Source organism: Phacochoerus africanus, chromosome 1 (genome assembly GCF_016906955.1).
Source record: "Phacochoerus africanus isolate WHEZ1 chromosome 1, ROS_Pafr_v1, whole genome shotgun sequence".
NCBI lineage: Eukaryota > Metazoa > Chordata > Mammalia > Artiodactyla > Suidae > Phacochoerus > Phacochoerus africanus.
Window position 1 is genome coordinate 132,184,259 of NC_062544.1, and position 15,282 is coordinate 132,199,540.

The window sequence follows — 15,282 nt, forward strand, 5'->3', positions numbered from 1 at the left end:
ATCTCAGGGAAAATAATTGTTCAAAGAGTTGAAGACATAGCTTCTTGCCCACCAAGCCTAAAATATTTATTTTCTGGACTTAGTAAAGGTTTGCTGTTCTTTGTTTAAGAACACATCCATGTAAGACTTCCAAATTGAAATCATTCCGTTATCCCAAGAAATTTGAGTTTACCAAATGGATTGCTATATTTTCTGCAAAGAAAACATGGCCCAAAAGGAAAATAATTATATCTTGGAAAAATAAAATTATTGATCATCGTCTCATATTTTACAACTGCTAGTCTTGAATGCTATTCTCCTCCTTTCTAGAAATGCATTGATGTAATAACACTGTCCACCTTAAGGCAACAAGGTACCTACATACAAAAATGATTCCTTATGTTGGTATAACACCTGTAACATTTCAAAGCTTTCTCATGATAGTATTTAATGTCTTATAGCTGTATTATAGTAGAAAGTCACAGTTTTTATTGTTCAGCACTAAGAAACTAAATTGTGTGTACATTCTTTTTATCTTTCATGATGACAGGTATTCTATTGCTCAACCAAGAGATTTAATTGGAAAATAAGAAATTCCTGGAATACACTACTTGCCTAAAGCTTTTTCCATCTAGAGTCAGTGCTTGAGGCTCAAAGGTATGGGAACAATCTTAAAGTTATCTTTATTTCTTCATTTAGTAAAACAATGATATGGTTTTGAAAAAACTTTCTGTGCTCAAGAAAATGTGTAGATACTATGTACAGTGTGAACATAAATATTACCCCAAAGATTAGGACACCTAGTGGGGAGAATAATTTAAAACTGTTTATTTTGGTTATCAAGGAGATGTTTTCAAATAGTATGTTGAAGGAATTCCACTTGAAACCATTGCTTTAATCATGTTGAACTGGCATAAAGATCCAAATGCAGGTAATTTGATTTAAATGAGATGTTGGGAGATTATATAATGAATATAGCAGGCAAGTCATTCAAAGTGTTGCTTAATAGGAGCTGGTATGGAGAAGATGTCACGGTTTCAGTTGATTGTTAGCTGAGTATGTGTCCATGGCATAATGAGGTTGCAAATATGTTTGTGATCTTAGGCTGCAACAACTTGTCAAGCAAGGGCATGGTTCTTCTCCATTCTGTTACACAAAATACTGGATCAAATTCTGGATAATACACTCAAAGAATATAAAAGATCAGGGACGGCGAATAGGTTTTATGTGTTCTGTCAATTCTGATTGTTTGTGTCTGTCTAGAGAACTGGGTTGAGAAGGATTCTGAGGGCTTGTCAAGGCCCACTGGGAAATGGTGCTGGGTTTGTCTGGCAAGAAGGCAATACATTATCATTATGTACGTTCAAGATTGGGTGACAAAGATGGTGTAACAGGGTTGACACAAGAGTTCAGCTCTCTCATCACCTGCACATTTTTTTTTTCCCTCAGGGAGAGTAAGCGCCTGTTAAAATTTTCATATGCCCCTTAACAATGCCATCTCTTAGAACAGGATTAGGCAAACTACATCTAGCAAAGTAAATCTGGTCTATTGCCTATTTTAAAATGCAAAATGTAAATGTCAAATGTCACTTAAAATTATGTCCCTCTGCTTATATTTGGTGGAATCTCACAAAATGCTGTAAATAAGTCTCACTTTTATCTCCAAAATAGTATGTAATTATGTATTTGATTTTGTTTTATACCAGTAGTTTTGGGTGTTAGGGAAGAGATTGCTATGTAATATCTACTTTTTACAATGTTTCTTGATTTTTAATATTAATTTTACTTCATCATGTTCCAAGATTCTATTATTGTTTAGAGAATGTACATAATATTTTCCAGTCTGTTTTCTATATGCTTTTGAATAGAGTTCCTTCTTGCTTAAAAAAGGATGGTTTTACATATCATATGAGCCTTGGTTTTTAATTCAAAATTATTATATTTCATTTTAGTCCTTTTTTTCCTTATTTTTAAACAACTGATCTATTAGACTGATAGTAACGTGTGGAACATCTCATAAGACTATATATCTGTCCATTTATCTTTGTAGATTTAATTTTTTTCTGTGGCCTTACAAAAAATTTATTGAGAGACGTTATTAAAGGAAGAAGGATTCTGGTTCTAGGAAAGAGTTGAGAGCTGGACTCCTATTTATCTAGTCAGCACAGCTTCTGTCTCTGATGTGAGTTGAGGACTTTGTTCTTAACGCCAGGTTAACAGAGCAAGAAGTTGCTTAGCCACCTACCTTCCTAAAGAATGGAAGTATTGGAAATTCTATTTGGCCTTTAGATAGCTTTATCTTCATGTTTATCTTCTTGGACATTTTTGCCAGTTGATAGATGAAGAAAATTTGTTCAACTATCTTGTCAAAGCACATATTTCCATTGTCTCATTATACTTTAAACTAGCCCGGGAATGGAATACTCGGTTTAGGTAGACATAGATACAATGCAATTGGTCTTCAAATATCATTAGTCACAAGATCATTATTCAAATATCATTCGAAGCAGGAACTGTCATGTTAAAAAAAATACATGAAAGGCTGCTTGCTGGTATATAGCTGGGACAGAGTGTAGGACAAAGGATGGAGAACCCCGGAGGTGAGGAGGTCTCAAGACCAAGGATTCAGGGGAATGGATGAAAAGACAGATGCTTCAGAGATTTTTTAAATAAAGATGTGTACATAAAATAGGTGGCTTATTGCACCCCATTGTTCATAGCAGCACCGTTTACAATAGCTACAACATGGAAGCAAACTAAGTGTCCATCAACAGATGAACAGATAAAGAAGATCTGGCAGTGTGTACAATGGAATAATACTTAGCCATGAAAAAAATGAAATAAAGCCATTTGCAGCTTCATGGATGGACCTAGAGATTACCATACTAAGTGAAATAAGCCAGACAGAGAAAGACAAGTATTAGATCACTTATTTGTAAAATATAAAAAGTGATAGGATACAAATGAACTTACAAAACAGAAGCAGACTTAAAGTCATATATAATGTCTATGTTACCAAAGGATAAGTGTAGGGGGATGGGGATGAGGTTAATAGATAGTTAGCACTATATGTAGAAAACAAGGATTTTCTGTACAGCACAGGTAACTATATTCAATATTTTATTATCTAAAATGGAAAAGAATCTGAACAAAAAAATTATACACACACACTTACACAAACAGATGGGAGGCACACACACATTTAGGAAAGTTCTCTTTCCCTTTCCAGTTCTCACAGGCCTGTTTGAGATTGAGGCTTGTGGGTTTTTTGTGTTTTTTCTTTTTAATAAATTGCTGTAAGACATTTATTCATATAAAAACTCATGCATAGTAGCTCCATTTTGTGAAATTAACAGTCAATTTCAAATATGAACTAAATATGTCAAAGAAAAGAGACATCATTTAGCATCAATAGCACAGATGCCTGGAGATAATCAGACTCAGCTTTCCTGCGCTCTCCAGCAGTTAGCAGGACCACATCCTCCTTTTGGGTCTCCAACAGTTTTATTAGTTAGTGTGTATATTTAGTGTATTAGTGTGCACACATGCATATATATATAAGTAACTGAATGATTTCTGTACATATCAAACTAACACAGTAAATCAACTATAGTTCAATTTAAAAGATAGGTGATTAATTAAAGATATGGATTATTATAAGATAGGTCAAATATTTGTATAAAATAGTGAATATTAGAATGTTGAAAACCAGCACAATAGTCACCAAAGATGCACATAAACCCCACTTTGTTTCAAATGGTAGCATCAAAGAGGATGAATGATCTTTTGTGGAAATATCGTAAACCTAGTTTACCAAGACGACCTCCCATTAACTGCAACCTCTGATAAAATTTTAAATTTTTGGAGGATTCCTATCATTTCAATATTTTTACATAAAGTGAAATTTTAATAATACTTTCATGTTGCCCTACTTTGATTTAGCTTTTTCAAGTTCTCATAAAACTAGTTCACACAATTCTAGATATTGAAACTATGTGCTTGCTAGATATCGGCCTGCTTTCCTTGGGGTAAGTGACTGATATCCTCACAAAATTCTAAGGGGGCATTTTCAAAACCATGAGCCTAGACCACAGTGAGGTCTAAGTTTGCTGGAAATGATGCATAAAATTCCATGGCCAGTGACTGTGAAAAAAAAGGTGACTCCAATAATGGAAGGCTCCTATAAATTAAATTCTTACAAGATATTAAATAGAAGTAATGGGTCTGTAAAGAATGACCCGCAAGGGAGTTCCCATCGTGGCGCAGTGGTAAACGAATCCGACTAGGAACGATGAGGTTGTGGGTTCGGTCCCTGCCCTTGTTCAGTGGGTTAACGATCCGGCGTTGCCCTGAGCTGTGGTGTAGGTTGCAGACGCGGCTCGGATCCCGCATTGCTGTGGCTCTGGCGTAGGCCGCTGGCTACAGCTCCGATTGGACCCCTAGCCTGGGAACCTCCATATACCGCAGGAGCGGCCCAAGAAATAGCAAAAAAAGAGAAATAGCAAAAAGACAAAAAAAAAAAAAGAATGACCCGCAATGAGTTAGTAACTGAAAAAAAAAGGGGGTCTTGAAGAAATGGTGATGTGGACTAGAAAAGCAATACATGAAAGACCACCATCTAAAATGATCTGCTGCTCTCAAAATGCTCTGAAAATAATTTTTTAAAAAGAAGGTTTTTGTGGATTGTTGGGAGGAAAAGGAAGCACTGGGAAGAGATGAGGCTGATTGTGTATCAGTAACTACTGACAGAGAGAAAGGAAAGTACTGAATGCTAGCTAGTTCTGCTTCTACTTCCTCCACCAGAAATAATCAAAGTGAAGTGGAAGGAAGAAGCAGGAAGCCCAGAAGAGGGAGTAAACAGACTGTATGAGACTCTTTAAAGTAGGTTGTCCTAAGGCTAATGTGGATTTTGTCCAGGGTACCACTTTCAATTATCTTACTAGAACGTTTCCTGGTCATCTACAATGAATTCTAGAGGATGAAAGAAGTGTTAGAAAGGAGTAAATTCTCCAAAGTGTAGAAAAATTACAATTTTCCAAAGTGTGGAAAAATTGAGAACCTAGAAGATTCAACCTAATGAGGTTGCCTTGACTTCTACTAAAATTGGGCAAGACATTCTTTAAGTGGCAGATTGGGAGGCTTGGAAAGCAAAGCTTTTTTTTTTTTTTTTTTTAAATAACCCACTAGAAGTTATAATGACAAATCATACCAATCAAATTCCCTTTCTTTCCCTGAAGAAGGATAAAAGTTATTATATGAAAGGGTTTTGGATTTTGTTGTTGCTATGTTACTGTTTTAAAATATCTAACAACCATGATATTCTTCAGGGCAATGGTGAAAGGGTATAGTAATATCCTCTTATGCCAAAACTATCAATATTTGCTTTCTATTTTTATTTCTAATGTGATTGTATTATAAAAATAAAATTGCCTATTGTTTTAAAAAATAGTAGAAGCAGTAGAGGTGTATTAACTTTTGAAAGACAAAATCCAAAGCATATTGATTATTAATCAGTGCTATACAGGTATAATGGCTCATTTTACACATCACCTAGGCTAAGGGATGCTCAGATGGCTGGTAATACATTATTTCTGGGTGTGTCTGTGAGGGGATTTCTGGAAAAGATTGGTGTTGGAATCAGCAGGCTGGATAAAGAAGGTGTGACCATACCCAGTGAGGGTGGGCATCAACCAATCCCTTGAAGTCCCTAACGAACAAAAAGGCAGAGGAAGGTTGAATTTCCTCCCTTGATTCCTGAGCTGAGACATTCATCTTCTCCTGCCCTCCGACACTGCAGGCAAGGTTCTAGAGACGTTGAACTCTGGGACTTCAGCCTTAGACTGGGGGTTACACTACTGGCTTTCCTCGTTCTCCAGCTTGTAGATGGAAGATGGCATGACTTACCACCTTCCATCACTGTGTGAGCCAATTCCTATAACAAATATCTTCTTATATATGTATGCTCAATGATATCATATGTCACAAGAGAACTGTGTGCATATTGTTCTGTTTCTCTGTAAAATTTTGGCTAATATAATTTGGAAAGTGTTCTCTAGAGAACTCTATTCATGACCCAATCCCTAGACATCTCATAATTTGTAATTTTTATCAAACACTTCACTGAAGACAGCAATTGTTCTGTGCACTTGTTTCAAAGTTGGGAAGGATGGTTTGTTCTTTGGACAATAAAATGAAAACTAAAACTTATTAGTCTTGAGCTTTACCCCTTACTAGTTATTTGACTCTGGCAAATGACTTTCCTTCTCTGAACATACATTTCCTCATCTGTAAATGGGGATAATTATTGACTTGTAAGATAATTAATAATGTGACAAATAATGATAGATATAAAGTGCAAATGGCAAGGCTTGGCACATATTAAACATTCAGTAAATAGGCACTAATGATTGTGTTGTGAATATGGGCTTGGACAAAGAGCTGAAGCAATGGGCATATAATATACTTAAAAAGTAAAGCTTCCAAACCTGTGTTTAAAAGAATCAATCCTATGAATGCAGAATGAGAAATTCCATGCAAGGAAGCCTCAAGAGCTCTACCCCTTTACAAGTTCCATATCAGCCTATCCTGTAACAATGTGAGCAAGCTGACCTAGACTTTGTTTTTGTCTCAGGCAAGAGGAATAGACCCACTTTTCCTATGCTAAAGACAATATGTTGTAAGAGAAGTGTTCAGTATAATGTATAAAATTTTGTTCGTGACATCAGTAAATTGACTTGTGGACAGAAGTGGTTATTAAATGATTGAACTCTGTCATTCAATGAATGATCAAATAAAATAGAGGTATATCATCTGGAGGAAAAAATGTCAAAAGGATTTGGACTCCCCAGGTCATTTACACACGTGGGAATACCATGCAGCCAGACAAAGGAGTGAGTAGGCTCTCTGTACACTGATAATGAAAGATGTCTGAAATACATTAAATGAAAAAAAAGGCACAGAATAGTGTAGGTTATTTAGTATAATAATTTTTATTAAAGTATAGTTGATTTACAATGTTGTGCCGGTTTCTGCTTTATAGCAAAGTGACACACACACACACACACACACATATATATACACATATATACATTGTTTTTCTCATATCATCCCAAAAGATTGAACCCTAATGCCCATCCATTCTAAATGTAATAATTTGCATCTACTAAACTCAAAATCCCAGTCCATCCCACTCTCTCTCACCCCATATTTGGTATATTTTATTTAAAAAGAAAGGACTATGCATCTGCATTTGCTTGGAGATTCCCAGAATTAAAACTTGGGAGGAAACTAAGAACATACCTTACCTATTGGGGGCAAGAACTAGGCAGAGACAGGATAACTTCCTCTAGAGGGAGACTTTGGACATGATTCCTGACTTGATTTGGTTTCCCCAGAAGCTGATCTTGAGTTGAGGAATTTCATCCAAGTAGCTTTTTAGGGGGAGGGAATCCCAGGAAGCATAGGCAGGGAAGCAGGGAAGGGAAGGAAGCAATAGAAGATGAAAGATTAAGCAAATTACCATCATGAGCAACTGGAGCTCCTCCCCACTGGCAATCTCTGGCCAACAGTGTGAATTGCACATCAGAGGGACCCCAGCAGTGGGTGGAAACCTCAGTGATTGATGACAGCTTGGAGGTGGGGAGCCCTCAGGCAAAGCCACCACTGTTTAGGCCCAGAGAAGAAAACCCAGTACCCACAGCATCTATTATAATACCTTCTGGTTCTTTTTTTATTTTTGATCCAAGTGACAGTCCTCTATTCCAAGAAAATAATTTGAAAATTAAAACTTAAGGGAAAATAAAATAACCACATATCATAAAATATTAGTAATACTGACATACAGGAAAGGATTAGATTTATTTTTGGTCAGTTCCAAAACACAAAAACTAAAAGCATTATTTCTTATTATAGGATAGCAGATACATTGGCTAAAGTAGGAAACACTTTCTTCTAATTAGAACTGCTGCATTATAAGGTCTTGATAATTACCTATCACTGGACTCAGTCAATCAGAGAATAGAATTCACACCAGAATTTGCTTTAAACTGATAGTTATTGGGTGTTAATCCCAGCAAATAAATAAGGTAGATAGTCTCCAAAAGAGGCTGCCAAAGATGGAGTCATTTGTTATGTTAACCATTTGCATGAATTTCTTATTTCTCTCAAATATAACATCCTAGTTAGTACTAGAAAAGTAACTTCCACAGAGTGGTAAATCCCAAACCAGTTAGTAGTTGTTTGTGTGTCCACAGTGATCATCTGCAACATTGCTGGTCCACTGATCAGCGTCTTCTGGCAGCTGGTTAAAAGTGCAGACTCTGAGGCTCTGCACAGCTTATCTGAATTAGAATCTGCATGGGAACAAGATGCCCAGGTGATATTGTATGCATGGGAAAGTTTGAGACGGCAGGTTTACAATGTTCAGATTTCAAAACTACTTAGTAGAATTTTATTCTTGATGGACATATTGTGGCCTGTATTTAAGCTACATGTATTTTAATTCAATCAAACAGTTTAACTTACAGTTTGAAGTCCCCTTAATAGCTATAATACTAAATGATTATCTGCACCTTTAAAAATATCATCTTCAGTCCATTGTGCTTATGTGATAGAAACACACCATTCAGGATTGAAAATTTTTATTTTCTCACATTTGAGCCTAGTGCCAAGTACAGATACATTTAGAGGGTCCAGATGTCCCCAGGGCCAATGAGATGACCTGTGAAAATACTACAGTTAGGTAGTTTTCTTCAGTTCATTACAGGCTTCACTCACAATTGTGAGATACTCTATTATGAACTGAAACAATGGTACCTGAAAACATGAATAATACATAGTGTTAACAATGCTTTTGGAACCATTATGGCGTAGAATATTGTATCAATCCATAATTTGAAGATGGGGCTAAATGGATCTTTCGTTGAAAAGAGCTTCTGTGATGTGTCAATTTACACCTGATGTTAATAAGAATATACCATCACCTAAAATCCATATTAAAATATTTTATATAAGATGTACTTGCATTAATAGATATCTGTCATTTGTTACTAAATACAGCTGTTAAAAGAACCTCTTAAGTGCTTTCAGAATTTGTTTTTAAGACCTTGACATTGGATGGAATAAAAAGTATTATGGAACCAATCCTTCACTGTGAAAATGGACATAATGGATGAAATACTGCATGTTGCTTACTTCATTTTTGTCAGGTCAAATTGAAATTCTTCTCAGCATTTGACACCCCTCACATGACCACATAATACATGATGGAGAACCTAAATACGGACATTAAATATTTCATTTTCACTCGACATTATTATCGTACAGTATAGTTCAACTTTTGAGAATATCTTCCACATTTCTTCCTTGAACATTATAGTCATTCATGGTGAACCTCTCCTGTAATAGGGGAGTAAAATAAGGTAGCTCACTCAATTATGAATCATCCTGGATTATAAATTCATGTATCATTAGCCATGAATTCAACAAGTACACAGTGATCTGTTTGATCTGAAATTGCATCAGAGTGTGAAGTAGTACTTTAAGAGGATTAAATTAATAAAATAAATTGAATAAGTGTTCAATATAAGTGAAATATGGCACCTTCACCTAAGGGTAAATAAATAAATCCACTGTTTACATTGTTCGCCTTTGACTTCATTTTCTCCATCATCTTCTTGCTGACACTAACTGTTCCTCCAGTTGATGGAATCAATATTTTAAATATGAATCAAAATGCAAAGTAGGGGGGCTTAGGCACACATAAGTTTGCAATAATTTTTTTCTAATGGCTTTGAGTCATTTATCTTAGTCTGAAAGGTTTTTGACTAGTGGTGAGAGGATCACAGTAATTTTCATTTTTATGAAAGTTGCCTTTCATCTTCAAAAGTATCCTCTTGTGCATTTAAATAAAAGGTGCTAAGAGAAACCTGAATGGAAAAGCACCACCCTTTATCATTATGATTGTTATTGTTATATCATAGAATGAGTATGGAACCTGATTTACTATGCTGCTTTGGTATTATTAGTAGTAAAATACAATTTCTTTTCCAAAAGGTTTTTTAGTGTTTGATCGCCTTCATGACTGTTTTCTCTGTTCTTAGAAGCATTTACCTTTGAGGAGCATGCCAAATATTATGGCAACCTTACAGTGGAAATTTTAAGGATCCACTTTAAATGACTAGCTAGGACTTTGAGGAACAAGTCAGACTTGAAAATGCATAATTAGGTTTTATTTCTCAGTTTTCCTGCTGATTTCTTAACCATTTCCATGTATGATAACGTGTTTCCCAAAATGTAAGCAGACGATAAGCATTGCCTTGGCATGCTCAACAGAGTCTAGAAGTTCTGGAATAATTTGGCACTGCAAACTGTCTAGAACCTGAATTGCTATTTAGAGAAATAGGTTAAAACTTACTCGTTAACAAGAAATAAATTACTGTCAGCTGTAGAATTTACATTGTAAATAATATTGATACCATGTGCTGGTTTCCACCAGCTTAATCTCCAGTTGAATGAAGTTCTTTCTCCCACTGACCATTTCTTTCCAGAGCTTTTGCAGCTGGTTTGGGATATGTTTGATAGCTTAGCTTATAAAGTGCACAATTTGAATGAGAAGTTTTGGAGGTAAAACTGTTTACTATTGGAGGAAAAGTAAAATAAACGGTGCATTAGAACCACAAAATCAATTATCTCAACAAACTTGAGTATCTCCAAGAGAAGTTAAAAGACAAAATGTCCAAATTAGCCAGATTTCACATGTTTGTGCAATCTCATTTGACCTTTGGGTTATTTTCTAGCTCAGTTTTCCATCACAGCCTTTAGTTTATCTGCTGGTCTTTTCTTTCAAGTTGGCACGCATGCCACCTTTAAATAGATTCCTGTTTTGTCATTCAGCAGACAAACCCCAGGCTTTGCATCCCCCTCCTGCCTCTCCCAGGCCATATCCCTCCATCAAGAAACACATTCTGCCATTACTTTAGGGCCACACAAGTCACTATCTCCATGCGTTTCTTCGCACTCTCCCAGCTGATGTCCGACATCCTTCATTTCGAGGCATCTGAGCAGAACCACAAGATGACAACTTTAGGCTCATAATGCGAATTAGTTATGCTCTCACCATTTCCCATTCTCATTAAATCATTGTCAGGACAATGGATTCATGGGGTACCATTTCCTGTTCTCATTACAATTTTTGTCACAGGAATGAGGCATCAGAATTTCAGTGCTTTGCGTAGTCTTCGAAAAAGAATAGTTACCTCTGCTGCTTTGACCTTTTTTTTTTTCTCTGTTCTGCATTTGGTTCAGCCCTGCCCTCTCCCCTGCCTATGTGTGGCCTTGGCAACCGTAAGATGAAGAGTCTTGAAGAGGGTAAAATTTAAGAAATTGCAATGACAGGATGGCATGAAAACTTTGTCTTTGCAGTGGCAAAACTAAAGCCACATGCTTTTAGACAAAAGCTAGAGAGTGTACACATGGCCTTTTCTTAGTTAAGTGGTTTATTAATATTCTTTGCTCTTCTCATTTTTCATTTTTCCTCTCCTTCAACTTAACCAATGCACTCTTTGTCCTTAAAATCAAGCAAAGACCTATCGTTCATATTTTTTAAATGATTCCAAATTTATGACTTTCAGAAAAAAAAAGTTCTTCCTATTCAAATATACAATTTGAATAAATTACTTTATTTCCCCTCCCTGCTGATCCTAGCTGCCTTTACCAAGGTTTGTTTTACAATTGATGGCTTTGTTCTTCTAAGACAGTTCCACGTTCTGTTTGGGTTCAGGTAGGAGTCTTACAAACACTAAGTAATGATTTGTTAACTAAACGCTCCTGAAGCTGTCTGTCAGCTCTCCCTGTAACATAATAGCACCTTCACCTGCCTGCAGTCACTTCAGGGTGCTCTCATTAAATGCAAACTTTGTAAAATGCTATAGAAATGATCCTCTTCTGTAAATACCATGGAATGATCCTCTTTCCTTTGGTAATAGGCAGTTACAGCTTTTGGTTTTTGTTTCTGAGTGTTATAATGTATGAGAAAAATAGAGGTCATTTAATTGTTAATACATCATGGACCCTATTTGTAGAAAATGCCTTAGCTTGTAATGTGCTGATATCTACATTTCAGTTCTTGCCCGATTCAGAAGAGGGAAATTGAGTTCAACTTGATCAGTATTTTTTAACTTGCTCCCCAGTCTGTTACTTTTTCTGTGTTTTTTTCATTGGCTACTTGTTTTTCTATTTGGGGATTATATATTTAATTTCTTCAAATTGTGACCCAGTGCCTGAAATATACTAGGCACACAATAAATGCTTGCTCACAAAAGGGAGAAAGGAGTGGAGAGATACAATGAAAAAGGTTGAAGATGAAACAGTAAAACTTGAAGGTGAAATGGTTTTAAGATAAGACTTATATTATTTTATGGTAATTGTGTTGCCAAAATTTGACTTTTGTCTACTGGTGTGGAATTGAAATGCAGAGACAAGAGGTTTGGGGAAAGAAGAAAAAAGTAGCTTTTATTGCTTTAATGAGGCAAAGGAGGCCACAGCAGGCTAATGCTGTAAACATTGTGCCCTCAATTGGGAAGAATTGTAGGGAGTTTTATGGTAAAAAGGAGAAAAACAGATAGGACTCAGGATTGGGGCAGACATACATTCTTCCTTCTTTGGCGGAATCTTAGTCATCAAAGCAGAAGGGAGGAGATCTCTGCATGATCATAATGGCGGTCTTCTGGGTTATTGCCTAGAATAACTGTACTTGCGAAAAAGGCATATTGATCAGAAATTAGAGCTAGGAAATTTCCTGAAAAATACCATGTGCTAATAATCTTTAACCCACAGGCAATTGTGCTCAGGATGCCTAATCCTTAGTTTATGGGTGATTGTGTTTAGGGTGCAATTAAGCCAGGGAGAAGGACAAGGAAGGACTCAAAGCTGTTCAGTTTTAAAGTATTTATTTCTAAAAGAAGCATAAGGAATATAACTTTTCTCTTAGGTGTATAAGACGCCTATATTATTGTGAATCACTTTAGAGGGAACCAGAATCCTGCCTCAAGGCTGTATTATTGTTTCTTGACTGTTATTCCCTTGTCTCCATTTCCTCTCATGGTCAGCAACTGTCTGACCTAGGAACTTAGGGAAGGTCATGGAGGCTGAATGAAGCCGATTTTCTAAGAACGAGAAATGGGGGATATAGAAAGGTTTTTGTGCTCAGGAGCCCCATGGGGCCCTGCTCAGTTACAAATATACTTTGTCTTATTTAAGTAGTAACTTCCTATTCCTGTTTGTCTTGGAGTTTTCATTAGAAATGACTGCTTTGGAATTTGCATCGTGGCTCAGTGGTAATGAACGCAGCTGTTATCCAAGAGAACACGGATTTGATCCCTGGCCTTGCTCACTGGGTTAAGGATCTGGCATTGCCATGAGCTGTGGTGTAGGTCACAGATGTGGTTAGGATCCCGGGTTGCTGTGGCCATGGCCTAGGCCAGCAGCTGTAGCTCTGATTCGATTCCTAGCCTGGAAACTTCCATATGCTGCAAGTGCAGCCCTAAAACGAGGGGGGAAAAAAAATGCTTCTTTTAATAAATATCTTTTCATGGTCCATGTCTTGTTCCTTTCTTCTCCTTTGATTTTTTGAGGGACTATTTGATAGACTTTGCTGATGCTAAGTCACTTGCTTGATCGCATGCACTTTTTTAGAAGCCAATTAATTTTTTTATTAAAGTGTAGTTGATTTACAACGTTGTGCCATTTTCTGCTGAACAGCATAATGATCCAGTCATGCATATATATACATTCTTTTCCTCTTACTATCTTCCATCATGTTCTATCCCAAGAGATTGGATATAACATTATTTTGGGATACAGGCTGGATTTATAACATTTTATTTAGGATTTTACCTCTGTCTTCAAAAGTGAGTTAATACTGTAGTCTTGCTTTGTTTCTTTTGTAATGTCTTTGCCAAGTTTTGGTATTCACACAAACTTGGTATCAAGAAAGGACTTTGGGAAGAAATTTCATATTTTTTGAAAAGTTTATACATCTCCACAAAGACCAATTAAATTCAGCTTCGAGGATGTCCGAACTGGGAGCTCTTTCATGGCATATTCCTAACTACCTTCTAATGTCTTTGGGGGTAAATGGTCTACCCAGATTATCCTTTTCTTTGGGATCATAATTGGTTAGTATGTGTTTTGCCAGGTAATCATTCATTTTCTCCAGGTTTTCTAATTGCCTGCTGTAAAGTTTCAGGAAGAATTGCCTTCATATTTATTTTTTCTCTCCTGAATCTATGGGTTATTTGTCCCACTTTTATTCCTATCCCTATCTCCTGTTAACATTTTTTTCTTTTTGCTCCCATCATATTTACAAGAAGGCCATCAATTTTACCAGTCATTGCCCAGAACCAGCTTTCAGTTTTATATATTCTTTCCACTTCATATTAATTTTAATTTTCTTTTCTTAATGTTAAGGGTATCTTAGTTTCTTTTTGTTTACCTGTTCTTTCACTTTTGTTTTATTTTTGTTTTATTTTTTTATCTGCTTTCTCTAATAATGTGGGCTTTTGAAGTCAGAACTTGTCTTAGTAATAGATTTCACTGAACTGTTATATTGGGGATGAAATAGTCTCCATCTTAGTATTTTCTAGATTGTATTTAATTTCATTTTTAGAATATATAATATACTTATATATTATAATATATTAATATGATATCAGTATAACATATTAATATTAATATTGTATTGTATTAATATTATGCATTATATTAATATATTAATTAATATATTATATATTAATTAATATTATATAATATATAATAATATAAACTTATTTTGATAGTCTTTTGTCTATATTGAATCTCATTGGAATTAGTTTATGATTTTTGTGAAAAGGTAGCCTGAAAAATACAGTTCTACTTGTTAAAAAAATATTGTTTTAATGATTAATTTTTATAAATATTTTATGGACATAAAAAATATATATTCTCTAAAAGGTGAACATATCTCTGTATATTTCCTAAATTAAAGGATTAGTCAACTCCTCTATGTCTTATTTTTTACTTAGTAGATGTGTTTAATTCCTTCCGGTCTATTGAAAATTCTCACCATAATTTTATTATTAAGATCACGCTTCAATAATGGTTTTTGCTTTAAGTGTTAGTTGTTATAGCTTGTTTGGAGACGTGAATGTTTTATTTAAATCTGCATCATAAATTGTCCCTCTTTACCTTTCAAAATGTTCCTCTTTATCTTACTTAATGCTTTCATTCCTTAATTCTGCTGTCTGCTACATATTACTACTCCTATTT

General features: G+C 35.5%; 1 long non-coding RNA gene across 1 annotated transcript in view; it reads left to right on the top strand.

Moving 5' to 3' along the window:
- Positions 1-282: 282 nt before the first annotated feature.
- The window catches only part of LOC125112367 (uncharacterized), an 83,773-nt gene continuing 68,773 nt past the window's right edge, over positions 283-15,282 (top strand). Inside the window, exon 1 of the long non-coding RNA XR_007131130.1 lies at positions 283-636. This is a non-coding gene — a long non-coding RNA (uncharacterized LOC125112367). The remainder of the gene's footprint in view (positions 637-15,282) is intronic.